The sequence below is a fragment of the Uranotaenia lowii genome, chromosome 1 (assembly GCF_029784155.1).
Source record: "Uranotaenia lowii strain MFRU-FL chromosome 1, ASM2978415v1, whole genome shotgun sequence".
NCBI classification, from domain to species: Eukaryota; Metazoa; Arthropoda; class Insecta; order Diptera; family Culicidae; genus Uranotaenia; species Uranotaenia lowii.
Window position 1 is genome coordinate 180,444,191 of NC_073691.1, and position 20,929 is coordinate 180,465,119.

The following is a 20,929-nucleotide window of genomic DNA, read 5'->3' on the forward strand; positions in this document are numbered from 1 at the left end:
GATGACAACTAAATTGCATGATTGATTTTGGGCATTCAACTATAAACATAATAGATTGAACTATAAATTCTTGGATGACCTCCCACATTCAACAATGAATATGAATGATTCGACTGTAATGGTATAATTGATTGAACTGTAAATATGGTAGATTCAGCTACCGATATATGATTGATTTTTTCTCCCTCCAGGTTTATTCTATTTTAGATGCGGCAGCAACTAAATTGCAAGCGAAGGAAACGATGCCACTGGAGGAATTGGTAGGATGACACCGATTTGCGTTTCATCGGGAAGCAGAAATGGATGGATAATGCCAAAATGTTGACCGCTAACCCAAACAAATGCTAATATTATTCGTTGTAAACATGATGTTTTTGTGCTTACAAATAAACAAAATGTGTGTAAAATCAAAAAGATGAAAAAAAATAAATGCAGGAAACTAAAAAAAAACAACCATAAAATAAAGTTGAACGCTTAACATCGATCATAGAAGTATAATTGATTCAATCATATTTGAAGTTAAATCAACCATACCTGTATAGTTGTATCTAAAAGTTCATAGAACCAATCATACAAATATGGTTGAAAAAATATAGTTGGTCGAGAATCAATCATCATTATGATTGAATATAGGCGAAATATAGTTGATAAATCTATACTTTTCACCCGGAGTATTACTTCTAGTATTAGTAGTACTAGTAATAGTACTAGTACTAGATGTTGTAGTACTATAAGTAGCAGTAATACGAATAGTATTAAAAGTAGTTGTAGTAGTAGTAGTTGTAATTCTTGTAGAAGTAGAGAATATGATTATAATAGAAGCATTATTCTGATCTCTAGAATTTAAACATTACTGGTCAAATACGAAATGTCTAAATTTTTCACTCGCCGCGAGAATGTTACACTTAGAGGCATAACTCAGATTTTTTTTATTTAACATAAGTTTATTAACTCAGATATTATAAATTTTAATAATGTAACCATATTTTACCAAGTTGAACACATAAGTAGTCGATAACTCAAAGAAGCTAAATTTGAAAAATTTAGTGCAGTGATTTTTTAGATATATTACGTCCAATTTCGCTATCCCCTGGCTTAGATTACTTTGCAGTCCTTAATAAGATAAGGTAACTTATTTCAAACAAAATTAAAATGAAAATTTATTATCCATGTAAGGTTAAATCTCAAGACCAATTTTCGAAGAACGAGGTAACTGCTTCGAATCACTATTATCGAAAATTTAAAAAAAATATTAGAAAGAACCCAAAAATCACAGAAAAAAGAAGGATTGATGAGCCTCTCATCGGGTCTCGAATTCTCAACCCAGATAAAAAAAAATTCACTTCCTTGGAAAGATGCAAAACCAAGAAGTCATTATATATTTTTGGGGTACCCCGAAACGAACACACATACCCACATAAAGGATCAATCAATTCTCCATAAACCTGGTACCCGAATCGAAACCTACAATTTAGTTTTCGCAAACTATTCACAGAAACAGCAACAGCGAAAATAAGCCAGACGAAGATCATCAACTACTACCTCTTTACACACATTCCGGTTGCATCTTCATCCAGCAGCCAGAAACCCACAAAGAAAGAGCACATCGTTACGAAGATGACGAAGTTGTTTGAGCTGGGAGGGAAAAAATAACAAAAAAAATTTATTGGATGTTGCAGAAGACTCAAGCCACAAGATAAGTCAAGGTTACAAAAGCGGCAGGTCTTTTGTGCAAGTCGGCTTGGAACAGACACAGACCAAAAATGTTCTTTTTTTCTCAAGGAAAAAAAAACAAGAAAGAAGCCAAATTGTATTGTTAGCAGGGCTCGGTATTATGAGTGATAACTTTTCAACTTCGACTCTAAGCTCTGCCACGAGAGATAACACACCCATTCCATAAAGTGCCATGAGTAACGAGGCTTGCACTCACCGTTTGGGGATTAATAGGGGATTAATAATTTCGTCTGGAGACGAAAGGAAAAAAAATCTTTGAACATTCGGATGTCCTCGGATTTTCAAATTGAATCCAAAGGTACAAAATCCGCCGCCTTTCTAGATGAATTCGTATCAGGTCAACACGAGTTTTTTTTCTTAAGTCAGAGAATATCTAGAAACTTAGATCCCATAAATGATGATTGTTCAAGTACCTATTAGCTTCGTATTTTTCACGGTTATCTAATATGTCGTAGAGGTATTTAAGTTTGTTGCTCATCGAACTTGGTCGAATTGGTTTGTTCTATTATATACGGAGAAAAAAGACGACTGTTGTTCAAATTATTTCAGCGTAGTGGATTTTTTGCATCCAACTATAGATATAATAGACTTAACTACAAACTGATGATTAACCTTACACAATCAACTATGAGTATATATCGAGATTCAACTATACTGGTATAATTGATTCAATTGTAAATATGATAGATTCAACTACAATTGAATGATTTATTTTAGGCATTCAACTTTTAATATAATAAATTCAACTATACATTTCTGGTTGACCTCTCACATTAATCTAGAAATACGACAAATTCAATTGTAATGGTATAATTGATTCAACTGTAAATATTATAGATTCAATCACATTTATAGTTAAATCAACCATATCTGTATAGTTGAATCTACAATATATTTAGTTGAATGCCCAACATCGATCAATATCTATAGTTGAATTTATTATATTTATGGTTGAATCAATCATACAATTGTAGTTGAAGCTATCATACTTATAGTTGAATTCATAAAACCAATTATACACATATAATTGAATATTTAACAAATATAGTTGGTTGAGAATCAATCATCATAATGATCGAATATATGTGAAATATAGTTGATAAAACTATACTTTTTTCTTCTTGTACTGGCATTTACTGCGATAATTCTAGCAAAACTTAGTCTTTACTGGCCAAAGGTAGCTGATGCCTCTTGTTTTACCTGAATCTTTAATACCAAGGTCACCTTATTATCCACAGTAGAAAGAGGATTGAATAACCTATATTTCGACAACAGCAAAGTTATCAGATTTGGGGTAGTGAAACCTAACATATGGGAACTCAAACAAAAAAAAAACCGGGCGCTTATCACAACAATGCACGATAATAATCCCCGAACGCGTTTGAAGCAGTTGACGTAATCCTTCTAAATTATCATTCATTGCTGCGATGTTCCCTTCCTCTTTGCGTTTTCTACCGCGATCTACCTATCTCTCTTTCTTTCTCTCTCTAGACGTGAGGTGCCGATATTACAACAGATATATACCGAGAGACTCACACCTCCGCCGTTATGCCGTGCGCCGTGATGAGTCAAAAATAACGACAATCGATTTTTGTTTCCCTTCTCGACGTGGCGTTCGGTTGTCCGACGGACGAGGGAGAGCCATTCACCTACCGATGATGGCGCCCATCCCGGTTGGCGGAGGTTTGGGAACAGGAAAAGTTCGAGGTTGACAGATGGTTTTACGAGTGGAATTAATGATCTGCCACCGCACAGCAGTTTTGGCGGCGGCAACACGGACCGGCACGGCCTGTAACCCTACGAGATTACAGAAATTTAGTCGATGAAAACTGTCCGACTAAATGGTTTGTTTAGATTGTAAATTAACTAGAAAGAGGGTCCCCTACCCCTAAACGCATAGAGAAGCGCTCGCTCGAAGCGTCAACGGTGAACACCGAATAAAATTTGCGACAAGTGACAGCAATTGACGATTTGGGGATGCCTCAGATTTGATTACTCTCTTTTTCATACGAATAATCTAGCTTCTAGCTCGGCAATCTGTAAGCAGGTGTGGATTAATCGTGCGACTACTTTGCTCTCGAGTTCAGATGCCCATTAACACAAGAAAACTATCCCGAACGAGGGAAAACAAAACAAAGGCAACCTTTCAAAGAAAGGTACCAACTTCCTAACTTAATTACAGTTAGAGGATGCACGAATTAATATTGGACTGAAAACTGACCCAGCTACCTTCCAAATTATATTTGCCAACAAATTTAGAGAAAAAGCATGGTCAACAAACTGAGTTGACATAAAAAAGTACTTCTCCCCGACGGGGAATTGAACCCCGGTCTCCCGCGTGACAGGCGGGGATACTGACCACTATACTATCGAGGAAGCGATGCATTTCATAGGAAAAAATAACACCTTCAAATATTAAACCGGCAACCGGATGATGCGTATTCTAAGGTATTCCCAATTCCATTGCAGAAGAGATTTCCTGCATCAGCTAAATTCGTCGAGTCGCTGACGGGAGATTATTAGCGAAAACCGAAATTCGACCTGTAACGAACGACGTCTGTCGTCAAGATATGGTGGACGAAGCGAAAGGATTTTGATTGTTACCATGTTACCGTTGCCGGTTATTAGTGAGAACATTTTCTGCTTATTTGAATCAATAGCACTGTAAGCCCTGTAATTTTGGAACCGGTTGGTTTTAATATAAGTAAACACTAACGGTAAGGGTTCCAATTTTGGACGATTTTGAAGGTTACTTTTGAATTATTTTATTATTTTTTATTATTTAAATTTTATTAATTAATTTATTCGTTATTTTATTAAATTCAATACATCATTTCATTTTGTTTAAATGTATTTGAGAAGCAAATTTGCTGGAAATTTATAAGCCTGCTTCGCCTGTTCTGCCTGATCTGCCTGACCTGCCTGATCTGCCTGATCTGCCTGATCTGCCTGATCTGCCTGATCTGCCTGATCTGCCTGATCTGCCTGATCTGCCTGATCTGCCTGATCTGCCTGATCTGCCTGATCTGCCTGATCTGCCTGATCTGCCTGATCTGCCTGATCTGCCTGATCTGCCTGATCTGCCTGATCTGCCTGATCTGCCTGATCTGCCTGATCTGCCTGATCTGCCTGATCTGCCTGATCTGCCTGATCTGCCTGATCTGCCTGATCTGCCTGATCTGCCTGATCTGCCTGATCTGCCTGATCTGCCTGATCTGCCTGATCTGCCTGATCTGCCTGATCTGCCTGATCTGTCTGTCTGTCTGTCTGTCTGTCTGTCTGTCTGTCTGTCTGTCTGTCTGTCTGTCTGTCTGTCTGTCTGTCTGTCTGTCTGTCTGTCTGTCTGTCTGTCTGTCTGTCTGTCTGTCTGTCTGTCTGTCTGTCTGTCTGTCTGTTTGTCAGTCTGTCTGTCTGTCTGTCTGTCTGTCTGTCTGTCTGTCTGTCTGTCTGTCTGTCTGTCTGTCTGTCTGTCTGTCTGTCTGTCTGTCTGTCTGTCTGTCTGTCTGTCTGTCTGTCTGTCTGGTTTGGGACGTTTTTGATTAATCTAGTAAGATTTTCGACAAATAAAAATCCTTTGGCGATAAGAATGCTGTGTTTACTCATTCCGGACGGCAGGCGCAACCATCGAAATTCAAGTCCCTTCCGAACTGCCAAACCAAACGGTAATTCCCGAAAACTCTGAGTACCTCCCCTCTCCCCACGGTTTACCATTTACGTGCAAAGCCGATGAAACTCAAAACCAGTCATCGGGAGCATGGCACTACAATTGTTGCACATTTTCCGATGTCGTCAGCGTAATTTTTCGCGACGAGACGAGCACATGCAACAGTGCGCGTCCGTTTCATTAACCGACAAACCGCACCGCACAGAAGGCACCACAGGACGATGGATTTTCGACGGGTCCCGGGATCAGAGGCGACAGTTTGTTTGAAGAACCAAAACAAACACCCACCACACATTTGTTCCCTTTCTGGTGTTTGTGTGTGATAATTGCGATAGTTCCAGCAGCAGCAGCAGCTACGATAATAACTCGCTGAATTTGGGTAATTTTGATAACGGAAGATCCAATGCATGCGTTTTGGGAAGGGTGCGGGGCAAATGGATTTTAACTAGAGTTCCCTCGGCACCCGGGTTGTCATGAATAAAACACCGGTGAATTATTATTTCATCGCTTTTGGAAATAGTGCGTCTTTCATATTCATAGCAGGTTTTCTTGGAAAGCGCAGAAACATGCACACATACAAAAGTCACAATATTTAGGCTGCCGTCGTCGCTTGATTTGTTTGAGTGTTTTGATTTGTGGCAGGGATTCCATGGAGGAGGTTTATAAATGCCTTTTCGTCGAACGGCACGAATCAGGAAACTACTTTGACTCGTGTTTTTGCAACGGGAGCTACTCAACGTACGAAAGTGAATTAGTAAAAGTCAAATATTTTGATTCGCATTGGTTCAACGTCGAATAGGGAATTTAGCGAATATTTTAGCTTCTATGATAGTAAAAATTAGGTTTGATGAAATTGCATCAAAGTAGATTCAAGGATGCTAGTTGATGTTTTTAACAATGATTTACTAAATGCCCTAAGTAACAAATGTTCGGAAAATTCCATCTGATGCTAATATTTTTGTCCGTCGTAAAAGTCGTTAAACAAATGGACAGTTTAAATTTCGTAATAAAAAGTGAAAAAAAAAACATACGCCAGCCAGCACATGGTGGCGTAATTTGTGCAATGTTTGCCGCCTAGAGCAGCACGATTCAAAACAATAAACCATACGCCTCTGCGACCGGGACAAAAATATTACTTTCAAATTTTCACACCCGTAACAACGGTCGGAGCAGCAGTTACCTACACACGGTTTCACGATTCGGAAAAAAACGACAAACGACTACTGTTTCCGTGGAAAATCAAAACTAGGATGGATAATTATAGCTCCCTCAGTTTTCCCCCCGAATTCCCATTCAGGGATTCAGTCAATTTGAATTTCACGTTAGCCTAAAAAAAAGCTAAAATGAATTATCCCTGGCCGGTTACAGGGTGGCGGTGTCGGCGGCAGCATCAGCATAATGTAAACCTTCTCCAATATTTTCATGCCCCGGAAAAATTTAGACTCCTAGCTCCGCGAGCAGAGATTTGTTATGGCCAGCACCGGGCCAATTAATTTATAGTTTCGCACGCGCCCCGCCTCGAAGGGTGATGATTTAATGGAAGTTTACAGAATATAACTCAAACAGCCGCGCTGAACCTTGGGGCGGCACAGACATACGAATGTGTGTGCCAATGTTTATTGATAATAATGAATTTTGGTGTTGGCTTTTGGGACACCTGCCGGTTCCAGAAAATACGGGACCGAGATGAACATTTGAACTGCTTGAAATAGAGTATGGTCCGTTAACATTTAACCTGAAACAGTTTGCTAAAATTTCGAAAACAACAAGTTAGAACGAAATTAGCCTTTCGTTATTTGCGAAATCAAATTTCCGTGAGAAAATTACTATTATTGAACCAGCAGCTCAACCACGCCATGAGGGACGCTCGCATTTCTATACCAAAACGATCACCATTTTGCTTTGATTTCAATCACAAACAACGCAACACAATAGGTACCAAACTTATAAACATAGAGAAACAAATTTCCATAACAATAACTTGGTATCAGTTGGAATCCAGAAAAGAAAAAACCAGACGTAACATATCGGTTCACAGTTGTGAAATTGCGAAACAAAAACCAAACAACGACAACAAAGCTCGCGGAGGTGATGTACACCGCAATCAGTATAAACAGATCGATTCTGGAGTTTGAATAGTGTCAGAATCTGAAGGCTTGGAAAACTTGGAACAATTTGTCTGAGATTTTTTAAATTTAATTTCGTACCATCATTCTTATTATTTCCTATTTCTTCTATCTCTATACTACTTTTCTCATTAATTTTCCCAGTTTTTTTTAACTCTCCATTCTCTTAGCCTCGCACTCGGTCTTCAACTTTTCTATTCTTTTTTTTATTACTATCACTCCTTCTTACTCTCACTCATTTTCACTTTTACTCTTGCTCTTATTTTTACTTTCTCTATTGTAGTTGTAGTCTCCCGACTCTGCTCTACTCTTCTCGCAGAAAAAAGGATAGGATTAGTAGCGGCATGTTATCCAAACAAACGGAAAAATTGTACCTACTCTACCCTACTCCTATCTACTTCACCCTACTCCACTCTACTCTACCTCTCAACACTCCACTTCTCTATACTCTACCTCAACTCTACTAGACTCTTCCTCTACTCTAATCTACTCAACTCTACTCTACCTCTACTCTGTCCCTACTCTACTCTATTCTAAATAATTTACTCTACTCTACCTCTACTCTACTTCTACTCTACCTCTAATCTACTCTACTCTTCCTCTACTCTGCTCCATCTCTACTCTACTCTAGCTATACTCTACTCTACCTCCACCCTACTCTACCTCTACTCTACCTCCACCCTACCTCTACTCTACTCTAATCTACCCTACCTCTACTCTACCCCTACTCTACTCTACCTCTACTCTACTCTACTCAACTTTACCTCTACTCTACTCCATCTCTACTCTACTCTAGCTATACTCTACTCTACTCTACCTCTACTCTACTCTACTCTACTCTACTCTACTCTACTCTACTCTACTCTACTCTATCTCTACTCTACTCTACCTATACCCTACTCTACATCTACTCTACTCTACATCTACTCTACTCTACCTCTACTCTACTCTACCTCTACTCTACTGTGCTCTGCGAAGTAGTTCCACCTCCCCGTGGTACAGAGTGCAAACGTGTCGTAGACTCGTCACCTGCAAGCTTACGGCCAAGAGAACTACACGTCATACTTTGTACTGTCAAGCTTCGATGACAGCCTGCGTACCGAGTGTGGCACAAACGTGTTACTACTGGGTGCCTTGGTACCAGTGTTCAGTCGCAAGAGGGAGGGGTTATCACGCGTATCGGGTAGTCGCGACGACCAAGTGTTAGAGCAGGTGTTGATCGATCTGCTGTTTGGGGAGGTTTCTGGCCCCGATTAGCGGATATGGTTGACTCGCAACGGGCCATGTGCCGTAAACATGTGGCGCCCAATGGTTCTCAGATTTGAGACGAAGAACACGTTAGGTTATGTGAGTATCTCCAGATTCGAGGAGAGGCGAGTTGTTCTCGTCTCGAATTGGGCCAAGAGACGTATCGAAAGAAGGCCCTCAAGACACGATGAGAGGCGAGCTGTTCTACTTCAACTCTACTCTACCTCCACTCTACTCTACCTCAACTCTACTCTACCTCCACTCTATTCTACCTCAATCCTACTCTTTCTCAATTCTACTCTATCTCTACTCTACTCTTCCTCTACTCTACTCTATCTCTACTCAACTCTACATCAACCGTACTCTACTTCTGCTCTACTCTACCTCAACTCTACCTCTACTCTATTCTATTCTACTCTACCTCTACTCTACCTTTTACTCTACTCTACTCTACTCTACCTCTACTCAGCTCTACTTTACTTTACTCTACTCTACTCTATCTCTACTCAACTCTTCTCTCCTCTACTCTACTCTACTCTACTCTATTCTACTCTACCTCCACTCTACTCTACTCTACTCTACTCTACTCTACTCTACTCTACTCTACTCTACTCTACTCTACTCTACTCTACTCTACTCTACTCTACTCTACTCTACTCTACTCTACTCTACTCTACTCTACTCTACTCTACTCTACTCTACTCTACTCTACTCTACTCTACCTCTACTCTACTCTACGGAAAATGAAAGAGAATTGCTCAAGGAACTTAGTGAATTTCTCAAGGAATTCAAGGGAGGCTCAAGAAAACTCTTTTACAATATTCAACTTCATTATCTTATGGATCTACTGAAGGAGTTCTCTTGAGCCTCCATTGACTTCCTTGAGAATTTCCCTGAGCTCCTTGAGCAACTCTCGTTAATTTTCCGTAGAGTAAAGAAAAGTACAGTAGAAGAAGAGTATAGTAAAGTAGAGTACAGGTAGAGGAGAGTAGAGTAGAGTAAAGCAGAGTTGAATAAAGTAGAGTAGAGTAGAGATAGAGTAGGGTAGATGTAAAGTAGAGGTAGAAATACTGTAGAGTAGAAGTAGTGTAGAATAGAGTAGAGTAGAGGTAAAGTAGAGTAGACTAGAGCAGAGTAGAGGTAAAGTAGGGTAGATGTAGAAAAGAGGTAAAGTAGAATAGACTAGAGTTTCTGAATGAATTCAACGCAGTTCCTGAAAGACTTAGGAGAGTAGGGGAAAGGTTTCCTAAATGGGCCTATCGGGTTAAATGACCCTACGGCTGTTTGGCGAAATGGCTGACTAGACAGCTTATCTGACCAATGCATTTTGAGGGTGATACGCTTAGAACATAAGGCAAGAAAGAATATTATGAATTTATAAACTCAAAAAAATTTAGAAAATCATACAAGGTTTTGACACATTTTGATGTAATATTTCGACTTTTAAAAATTATACGTAAAGAAGTTTAAAACAAAAACTAGGATGGTTTTTGTTTCTTACTCAAATGAACTTAAGAAATTAAACATATTTCAGCTTTTGTGGACGTTTAAAAATGATTATTTAGTGGAATAATAGAGTGTTTTTGTATGCTCCCATCATGTTTGTAAAATGCCTCCATCCTAAAATAACAGGTTAAATAGAATGAATAAATGATTTTTATCACTGAACATGCAAATCTAAGCTCTGAATGACATCTTAAGAATGAATTGAAGATCTAAAGACAGATTTGATAAAGTTTTTCTCATGGATGAACTGCCTCCATAGTATGGCAACCCTAACTTTTGTTTTATTCCACAAAATCATAATATACATAGATTTTTATAAAACTTCAGCTTTGTCGTACGGAAATTATTACTTTCTAGCAGTTTCAATGAAATTATACGGAAATATTGCCCAAAAAACAGAAATTTTGCTCAAAATATGAATAGGCGCATTTAGCCCGCACGGTTTGAGGTTCTGCATTTTAGATAACACTTACAATAAAATCGTTTTCTTGGAAACAGAAGAAAATTTTAACATAAAAATTACTCCATTGTATAGAAAACAGATGCCTGTACACGTGTATATAGTTTTTGTACACATATTCGACGTGATATTTGATTAAATCAGTGTTCTGCTTAATAGGCGCATATAGCCCGCTCCTCCCCTACACCCCACGTATTCAGGAGCATTCTTGGAGAGATCTAGAAAAGTTTTTTAAGGGATTCAAGAGATTTTTTGAAGGGGATTTCCAGCAGAACCCCAAAGAAGTTTCAGAACAGACTCAGAAGAGTTGTTGAAAGGCGACAAAAAAGTTCCTCAAAAAAATCAGAAGGTTATTTGAAATCAATTTCGATTAAAGAAAAGGCCGAAGGGACCAACATTGTTGGTTCGAGATAATAACGTTTCCAAGTTGACAGCTTTATAAGCTTCGGGCATAGCTTTTAAATTGTTTTCTTAACATTTCGAGCACAAATCAACCATCAGAAAATTTCACCCATCTGATAACTCGCTTTGTTTACATTTGGCGTATACGCCCTTTTGGAAAAATCGTTACCAAATGTTCTAAAAGAAATCAGGATAGATCCTGAGGGACCCTGGGGAATTACTGAACATACTCTGAACTCATAGAGCTTTCCCAAAGCGAGTTCCTGAGGTACCAAATCAGAGTAGTTTTTCGAGGTAATCTGGTGATCCCGTAATCGTGTGATTACTCAAGGAGTTCTCGAAAAGACTAACAAACTCAAAATTCAATTCATTAAGTTTGAAAATGTATTAATTTTGTGCAATTTTAAAATCATCAGCAGACATAACATTTTTCAACTCCACAATTGCTTACTTGGACTGAACTTTGCTGTGGCAATAAACAAAAATCTGCATTTCTGTATTTCAAATCAAGAAAAAAAATCGCTTTGAATCAGCTGCATTGTACACCGAACGTCCATCATCGGCCGCAAAAATTGGACCTACACGTAGTCGCCGCCATTGTCGGTGGTTGGTTTTCTAAATATTTACTTTAATCAGCGATATTTTTCTTTTATTTACAGCAACAACCAACAACAACAACGACGAGAGCCAGAGTCACTACTCACGTCGGGTATTGGTTTCTGTTTGTTATTTTTTCCTCCGTTGCTACCATATAGACGAAAACGGAATCCTAACTTCGGTAGACAGAACATCCCCAAAACGAAACTTGCCGTTGCCGTTGCGATTGTTTGCGCATTTCGATTGCAGTTATGTGCAACTTCTTCCCGGGCACATCGCCTTCCACCTCTTTAAGCTCGCAGTTACCCGTAGATGTGTTTTTTTTTTGTTATTATTTCCATGATGGTTGCATGGCCACATAATCGATCAGTTCCTCAGTGCCCAGAGTTGAGTAAATTTTAATAAGTTCTGCTGACGTATTTAACAGATACTCCTCACTCACTGGCTAGATATGGAAGGTGGTGGGCAACGATCAACGGCGGAGGAATTAACAAGAGGCCACAACAAAATGCCTACGTAAGATTTCTTGGAAGCCTCGTCGTCGAGTAGAAAATGCTTGCAAATAACAAAGAAGAATCGTGTTAAAACACTTCATCAATTTATTAAGTAGAATTCTATTCCTTCATTTAGTATTTTGAAATCATCTCATTAATCAACTCAACGTGTTTGGAAGACATCTAGCAACATAAGCTTGATTAAGAAGATTTTCCACTTTGTATGGCGACCGTAAAAAATTGATTATGAAAAAAGGATTAAACCACCTTACTGTTGATTATTCCAAATTTCCTTCCATGGCGACCGTAAAAAATGTACCAAGCTTCCTCGGATACAGTCCCACTATGCGAGCACAGTTCCAGGGTTTGCGGGAGTCTCTCGAGTGAGAGCCGTCAGCTTCGATCGGTAAGGTCGGGCGGTATGCCTCCATACCGCAGAACTTAAAGACGAGAAGGAACGTCGTCGTCGAATATTTCGACGACCTTGGTCGTTTTACTGTCAGCTATCCTGAGTGCGAGCGAGCGAAGGAGGGGTCAAAGTTGATAAATGACAACAATCGTGGTGATAGTTGTTGATTGGTAATTCATTATCAAGGACTTATGAGGAGCGTGTCATTGATGGAATTTATTACAGTTTGGATTGTTCAATCCCAAATGATCGAAAATGAGCGGCTTGAAACCTGTTTCAAGTTGAGGGATTATTTGCGCTCAAATTCGATAAGCTTACGAAGAAATTCCGAATTAAGCAAATTGACACATCTGCTGCCAGCAGACTGCTGGTACGAAAATATTAAGAAAGCAGCAAAATCAGGATCATTGACCTTCACAGGAACCGCTTAATCGAGAACACAAATAAACACTTCCATCGTATCCCCGCGTTGGATGATTTTTTCCGTTTTTTTATTTTTTCGCGGTTTCCCAGTTTCTCCAAAGTGCAACGGCCTGTCGGAGGGTGTCAACAATCAGAATCGCTGTCGACCGTCAACCAAAATTTGGCAGTCGAGTCACCTTTATTTGCATACGTTTTAACTTTTTTTTTCTGGGTTCCGCGCGAAAAGGAACGGTGCATTTTTCGTCCATATTTTTTTTATCCGGTTTTGATCAAAATAGAATAATATTAAATTGATTTTGTCAAAATAAATGGCTCCAGAGAGGATCGAACTCACGACCTTCGCGTTATTAGCACGACGCTCTAACCAACTGAGCTATGGAGCCATGTGCAGATTCAAGGTGGAAAAACGCGGGCAGATTCGATTGTACGCGAATGCGCAATAAAACAAAATCCACCCCCACAAAAACGTGTCGATGCGTAAAGAAGGAACAAACTGGCTTCAACCATTTTACTAACAATCAAGTGTGACTCCGTGGCGCAACGGTAGCGCGTCTGACTCCAGATCAGAAGGTTGCGTGTTCAAATCACGTCGGGGTCAAGCAAAATTGTTTTTTATCTGAAAAGATAATAGCAGATTAGGAAATTGGTTGATTTGATAATACCACTGGTTTGTACTCAGTAAACTTATTAAAAAAAAGGTTTTTTTAGATAATTTTTTAAGACGATTTCGGAATCGTTTTGTGAGATTTTGTACGTGCAACTTTAGGACTTATTTCGAATATATTTCCCTTGAAAGCAGTCAGAAACTAATTGAACCCGTAAGACGTAAATCACTGAACCGGACAATCCACGACCAATCAGCAGTATCTTTCGAAAAGCACGTTCTACAAACTTACGTATCGTTACGCTATCAACTTTGTTGCTTCCCGTACGTACTAGTGTGGAACCGAAACTACTAATTATCGGCAGCTACCCTCTTCTTGTGACTAATCTGAAATTAGTGCGTTCCCAGTTGGGTGACTGTTTGTTAGAATTAAACCATTGAGAGCTTTATTTGATCCATTTTACAAAGGATCAAGTTAATAATTTGCAAATTCTTGAAAAGGCTCGTCTTATGTTTCATTGTCGAGTCAAATTCGAACCTTTTCGAAAATCTTCAACCAATTTCCTTCAAAATATTACGCAATGTCGTCGTTGTCAAGCTTTTTGTGACGGCACTAAAATTGTAGAATGAATGCCAGGTGCATGCTTTGCGTCTCATTCGATCATGAAAAATCTAAATGCCTTTTTGGTGGTGATAAGCCACAAAGAGAATTTTTCAAGTGTGCGAATTGCGCAGGTAATCATTCCTCCAACTCCATAGACTGCCTCGTTAGGGGACAAATTATTGCTTCTAGGAAAATCAAAAAATTGTCAAAAAAATTTATTCTCTTCCTTCCTCTTTTTCATCTTCACAAGCAATCTTCCTGTTCGCGGTCAACCTCGGCCTACTTAAGAATCTCGTCCTGGTAATGCTCGAAGTGATTTTAATGTTACCTGTGCTGATTCAGCGCCACAGACTCGTTGTTTAACGTTCTCAGAGGTGGTTGAAAATCAGTTGTCAACCAAGTCTCAACGTTCATGCGAAGGCTTGGGAAAGTCCCTGAAATTCATATTCAAATACCTGTTCTTCTCCTTCATTTTCTGATCCAAACAATTTTGTAGATTTGGGTGAGATAACTAAGGAAAAATAAAAATTTTTGCATCAAAACTTAATGGAAATGATGCAACTTATGTTGAAAGCAAATTCAATGTTTTATGACTTTACGATTCCCCCATGGATCCAAATAGATGTTTAAAAATTATGAATTGGAACGCTAGATCTCTGCTGGCTAACCAAGATGAGTTCTTCTTATTTTTTTAAACTCAAAACATACATATTGCTGCCATCACTGAAACTATTTTTTAAATCCGGACAATAACATGAAAAGCAATGCTTTTTTTTAAATTTTGCGAAATGATCGACTTGAACGACAAGGTGGGAGACTTCTTCCTTCTTTCAATACAAAAGTCTTAGAAACAATTGGAATTAAGTTAGAAACTTCTATGGGGAAAATTATAATTGTTGCCGCTTGTTTGCCTTTTCCAATGTAGCGGTGAACAGAAAAAATTTTTGAAGGGAGATTTACAAAAACTCACCAGAAATAAATCTAAATTTTTTATTATTGGTGACTTTAATGCAAAACACCGATCTTGGAATAATATTTCATCAAATTCAAATGGGAATATTTTGTTTAATGACTGCTCTGCAGGTTATTATACTGTTGAATATCCTAATGGGCATACTTGTTTTTCTTCAATTAGAAATCCCTCCACAATTGATTTGGTTCTAACGGATTTAGGCGAGCATTGTAGTCAATTAGTTACTCATGCGGACCTCGATTCAGACCACCTTCCAGTAACATTTTCTTTATCCCAAAGTCCCATTGAAAACCCTTTAAAATCAACTTTTAATTTTCAAAAGGCTAACTGGGAGCGATATATGAATTTTATTGAACGTTATCTAGATGTAAACGTTCCATTGAATTCAATAGAAGATATTGATTTGGCTGTAGAAAATTTGACAACTTCAATCGTCAATGTTAAAGTCAATGTTAAGCTTCAATCCTCAAAGTTAAACATAAATTTAATAAACCTTTGATCGATGATGATGTTCAGTTTTTGATACGACTGAAAAACATTTGTCGACGCCAATATCAACGAACTAGGGATCCTTATTTCATTTTTTTTATTGCGACCTCCAAAAAGAGATCATACGTGGTTTAAATTTTATTCGTAACGAAAATTTTGCAAAAGCAGTAGAGGAAATAAAACCCTACTCAAAGCAATTTTGGAAATTAACTAAAATTCTGAAAAAACTCCAAACGCAAATTCCTACCAAAGATGGAGATAAATTTCATTAGTTAAATGCAGAAAAAGGTAAAAAAATTAGCCCGACAATTTGAGTCTGCTCATGATTTTTAATTTAAACGTTGTAAGTACAATTGATGCTATAATTTCCCTAGAATTTGATGATATTCTTTCCAAGCACAATATATTTGAAAGTTCTTGTTAGACAAATATTTACGAAATTAAATTGATTTTCAAAAAATTTAAAAATATGACAGCTCCGGGGGAAGATGGGATTTTCTATATTCTTATTTAAAAGTTGCCTGAAAGCACTTAAATTTTTTTAGTTAAAATCTTCAATAAATGTTTTCACTTGGTTTAATTTCCCAATAAATGGAAAAATGCCAAAGTAACTCCAATTTTGAAACCTGGAAAAAGTGCTTTAGAGCCTTCAAGTTATTGACCAATTAGTTTGCTTCCTTCTTTAAGTAAACTATTTGAGAGAGTTATTTTGAACAGAATGATGATTCACATTAATCAGAATTCTATTTTCCCTGATGAACAATTTTGTTTTCGTCATGGACATTCTACTACACATCAACTTTTGAGTGTAACTAATATGATTAACGCTAGCAAATCTGAAGGTTATTCAACTGGTGTTTCTCTTTTAGATATTGAAAAAGCTTTTGACAGTGTTTGGCACCAAAGTTTAGTAGCTAAATTAGCTCGATTTGATTTTCCTGTCGGTATATCTCACCAACATTATTCAAAATTACTTGACTAGCCGAACCTTACTAGTAAGCTTTCAAAATTCTCGCTCAGAAAGGACACCCATTAGAGCTGGTGTCCCTCAGGGCAGTATATTGGGCCAATTTTTTACAATATTTTTACTTGTGATCTTCCTGATATTTCAGAAGGAAAAGGCAGAAGATTATTTGCTGATGAAACTTTGCTTTCAGCCAAAGGTAGGAATTTTCGGGTGGTACGCAGTAGATTGCAAAAAAATTTGAATTCCTTTTTGAATTACTTGAAAATGTGGAAAATTTCTCCTAACGCTTCCAAAACTCAACTTATTTTATTTCCCCATAAGCCAAGAGCTAAATTTTTAAGACCTAAAGAAAATTATTCCATAATTTTTAATGGGGTTTCATTAGAATGGTCTGATCACGTGAAGTACTTGGGACTCACACTTGATCGGAATCTTACTTTTAAAAATCACATTGAAGATATTCAATCTAAATGTAATAAATACACTAAATCTCTTTATTCTCTCATCAACAGGAAATCCCGGTTGTGTCTGCGAAATAAGATGCTCATCTACAAACAAGTTTTCCGACCAGCGATCATGTATGCAGTTCCGATTTGGTCTAGTTGCTGCGCGACGAGGAGGAAAGCCATCCAGAGGATTCAGAACAAGGTTCTGAAAATGATTTTGCGGCTTCCACCTTGGCACAGCACCGAAGATCTTCATCGGATTGCGAGCATTGAAACGATCGAAGAGATGGCCAACAAAATCAGGAAAATCAATGCAGTCTACTATCGCAGAGATTCGCGCTCTTTATAATTATTTAATTTTAGGATAGTGTTTAGTTTAAAGTTTAAAATATTTTTGACATTACAGGATGTTCTGCTACATTAAATACTTGATTGCGCAGCAACTGTAAGGCTTATAAATATTTTTTTTACTATCTAGTTAACTATAGGGCTCTGAACAGTTTCTTAATGAGCTGAACACCTAATTTAATGTTATAATGTAATATATATGTAATGATGAATTGATACAAATAAAGACATATTAGAAAAAGAAAAAGGAAAAAGGCATTAGTGGAGCTCAAAATGACCAAAAAGAGGTCCTCACTTCGACCGAAATTTCCGATAAATCATGTTTCCTGATATTTATTTGTCGTGTCCCTGAATTAAAAATAAATAAATTTGGCAACCCTGCCGATGAATTTATTCACCGAGAAAATTGAGAGATCCCATAAGCATAAGGAGAGCATTAAAAATGAGAAACACAACAAGGCATATGAGCAGCATCGAAACTCACTCACTCCTGACTTCTGATACAAAAGAGCAAGAGTGTTTGCCTATGATCAGGGAATCAAAAATTCGTTATCCTCCGATAGAATTCGCCGATCAAAACATCCGTGAGAGAGATTTTCATCCACAAGAACACTATTACTAGCGCTTATTAACTTTAATTTCGCTCTCGATAAGTTGTGCATTCCGATTCAAATTTATCGTTTCTTGTAATGTTAAGGATAAGTTCTCGCTCCCGGACGGAGAAAATTTTCTCACTATTTTGCATAGAGTTAAGGGCGCGGAGAGTTAGAATGGACGTTAACAGGGTTGCCAAATTTTTTTTTTCCGAAAATCAGGGAACTGGTGAAATACGAATCAGGCAAAATCAGACTACGTTAAAGTAACAGAAATCTCGCTCAAAGTGATGACCTTTTTTTTGGGCATCGCTCTTAATTTTCATTTAAATATGTGTAGTGAGCATACTTGGTTCAATAATTCTACTGAATCAAACCAATCGGAAGATTCCCTTTAATTCCCTTTTTTAGATAAGAATTGAAGGGAATCTTTCGATTTCTTTTATTCAGCAACATTTTCACTTTTTAACTTCAGCAATGGTACCTAATCCAGTTCCTTACTACTCATTTTTTCATCACATTCGAAAAAATCAGGCAAAATCAGGCATATTTTCAAAAATCAGGGAAATTCAATGGCTTATCAGGTTGTCAGACTAAGCCTCGAAAAATCAGGCAAATCCTAAAAAATCAGGCATATTGGCATCTCTGGACGTAAAAAGCACTCTCTGTGCGTTTGTTGTCTTGATCGCTTCCATTTTTGTTGGAGAATATTCTCAGAACTAGAACTGACTGAGAGCAAATAATTTCGGAGGGCATTGGAAAGGGATGAGAAGTCATCGCGTGGCTAAACTGAGCGGCTAGCTTGAGTAAGAGAGCGTCACACGTTTTTGATGTGACGGGGCCCAGGAAATACACCCGTCACACGAAAATGGGTCCTCCCATGGCGACGAACGTGTTCAACAAGTGATAAACCAGTCATCATTATCGGATCTGCTCGATTTCCTTCCCTGTAGAGCTTTCGACTTCGATTTTCTTCAACTGGAATTGTTTCATGAGCATTCCATTTGAGTGAGTTTCGGAACACTGAATCGAGAGTAACTCTCTGATCACTACTCCTAGTGGCTTCGCCGGCTAACCTCTGCGATGATCTTATTTGTTTAGTTTTCGGGGCTAGTGAGAGTACCCTCTATATAACTTATTGATTTCAAGGATTTAGCAAAGTGCTAAAAGAAACCAAATTTGAAATATTAGATAAGTACGAAATTAATAAGCTCATTTAAAAAACAGCTCGTGATTGTTTCGAGGGCAAACATATTACGGAACACGGCCAATCGAACCTGTACCAACTCGGAACGTCAAAAGTGAGCACACCCAATAAATCATCCATTGTACCGATTGTGCAACATCGGCGTACTTGAACGAAATGAAATACTGAGAATCAGGCTGGCTCATTGAAAAACGAGAGAGTGAGGGACAGAAAGAAAACAATCCAAACGAAAATTAAATTATCCTCATGTACCCATCACTGGCTGTGTATCTATCATGCGGGCTTGTTTGGAATCAAGCGAAAAAACCAGCGGCAGCGAAAACAAACCAAAACCAACCAACTGGCTAAAGGAGGACAATACTTGTAACGAGTAATAAAAATCAATTGACTATTAATTTGTTCGGCCATAAAAAAAACCGACCGAGAGGAAGGGGTTTTAATTTCTTCAGCTCGGAGCAAAAACAATGGGTCTCATTGAGCATCCCTCGATGCTGGGGAAAATGGCCTAAGATCATGGGTTTTCGAAACAATTTGAATGCGCGCCAAAAACCAAAGTCATCCGACCGTTTCCAAAGCATGGCTAATCGAGTGCAATTAGCAAGCAAAAATTAGTGCGAAGGGACATCGCACTAGTACCACACTAGTAGTTGGAATTGGACAAACTTTTTCCGAGGTTGACAGTATTCCTAAACGAGTGCCATCCGTCGTGTTTGGAGCGAAAATCTCTAAGAATAGCCGGGTTCTTTCCCGAGAAACAAGCGATTCGAACAATTAATAAATTTTCCCTCGGAACGCCCACGTGAGCGGCGGGGAAAAAAGGTTCGGGTATTCGAACAACGAATATCTGTTGTTGGAACATAGTCGCTGCCGGTTTCGGCGGTGGCCGATAAACGGTACTTTGAAGTGAGGATATTTCAGGGAAAAAATTTTTCTTTGAAATAATTCAAGAAAAAATAATTTGATCTAATTTTTCCGCTGAAGCTTATCGTTCTAGGTAGGTCCTTCGTTTAATTATGGAGTAAAATTGGAGGGTCCTTCTTCGGAGAAAAATGTTGATAAAATTTCAAGAAAGAAAGTTTTAGAGGAATCACAAAAAAAGCCTTTACTACAATAGCTGTTAAGCATCAGCAGCATGGTAATATCCGAATTCGTTGACTTGAAACTTCTCAGAGAACGAACTCGTTATATATCATTCGTTATCTCTGTCTGTTACCCGAAGGATAAATTATCTTGTTCAAAATGCAATAACTGAACAAGAAATTACACAGAGCTGTGTGAAAACTGTGAAGTTAACTATAAGATAGTCGAATCAACAACATTGAAAATCAGCAAACGTTACGCCAAACTGCTGAGGGCTGATGAGCATCAACAGAGTTATAGATTACAGAATAACAGACAATGTAAACCCTCACTTGGATTCCAAATTCAGATTTCAACCGCAGGATTTAGGATTTCACATTCCGTTTTTGTTCGTTCCTGACCAACATACATTCCCTCGCCAATATTCAACCCACAATTTTTCCTCGAGAGCAATCGAGGGACATGCTGCAGCTCTAGAACAGAACAAAAAAAAATTAAAAGAAAATAACAACTGACATCTCGGGACGCATCGGACTCTGATCCTCGTCGCACCAC

The 20,929-nt window shown here is 38.2% G+C and overlaps 1 protein-coding gene and 3 non-coding genes across 15 annotated transcripts in view; 1 reads left to right on the forward strand and 3 right to left on the reverse strand.

The window, feature by feature from the left end:
• The window catches only part of LOC129738847 (polypyrimidine tract-binding protein 2), a 595,573-nt gene that overhangs the window by 447,871 nt on the left and 126,773 nt on the right, over nt 1-20,929 (reverse strand). The gene's annotated exons all lie outside the window — the stretch shown is intronic.
• Trnad-guc (transfer RNA aspartic acid (anticodon GUC)) lies at nt 4,039-4,110 on the reverse strand. The gene has a single exon. It is a non-coding gene; the product is annotated as a tRNA-Asp (tRNA).
• On the reverse strand, nt 13,373-13,446 carry Trnai-aau (transfer RNA isoleucine (anticodon AAU)). The gene has a single exon. It is a non-coding gene; the product is annotated as a tRNA-Ile (tRNA).
• Trnaw-cca (transfer RNA tryptophan (anticodon CCA)) lies at nt 13,590-13,661 on the forward strand. Its single transcript has one exon. It is a non-coding gene; the product is annotated as a tRNA-Trp (tRNA).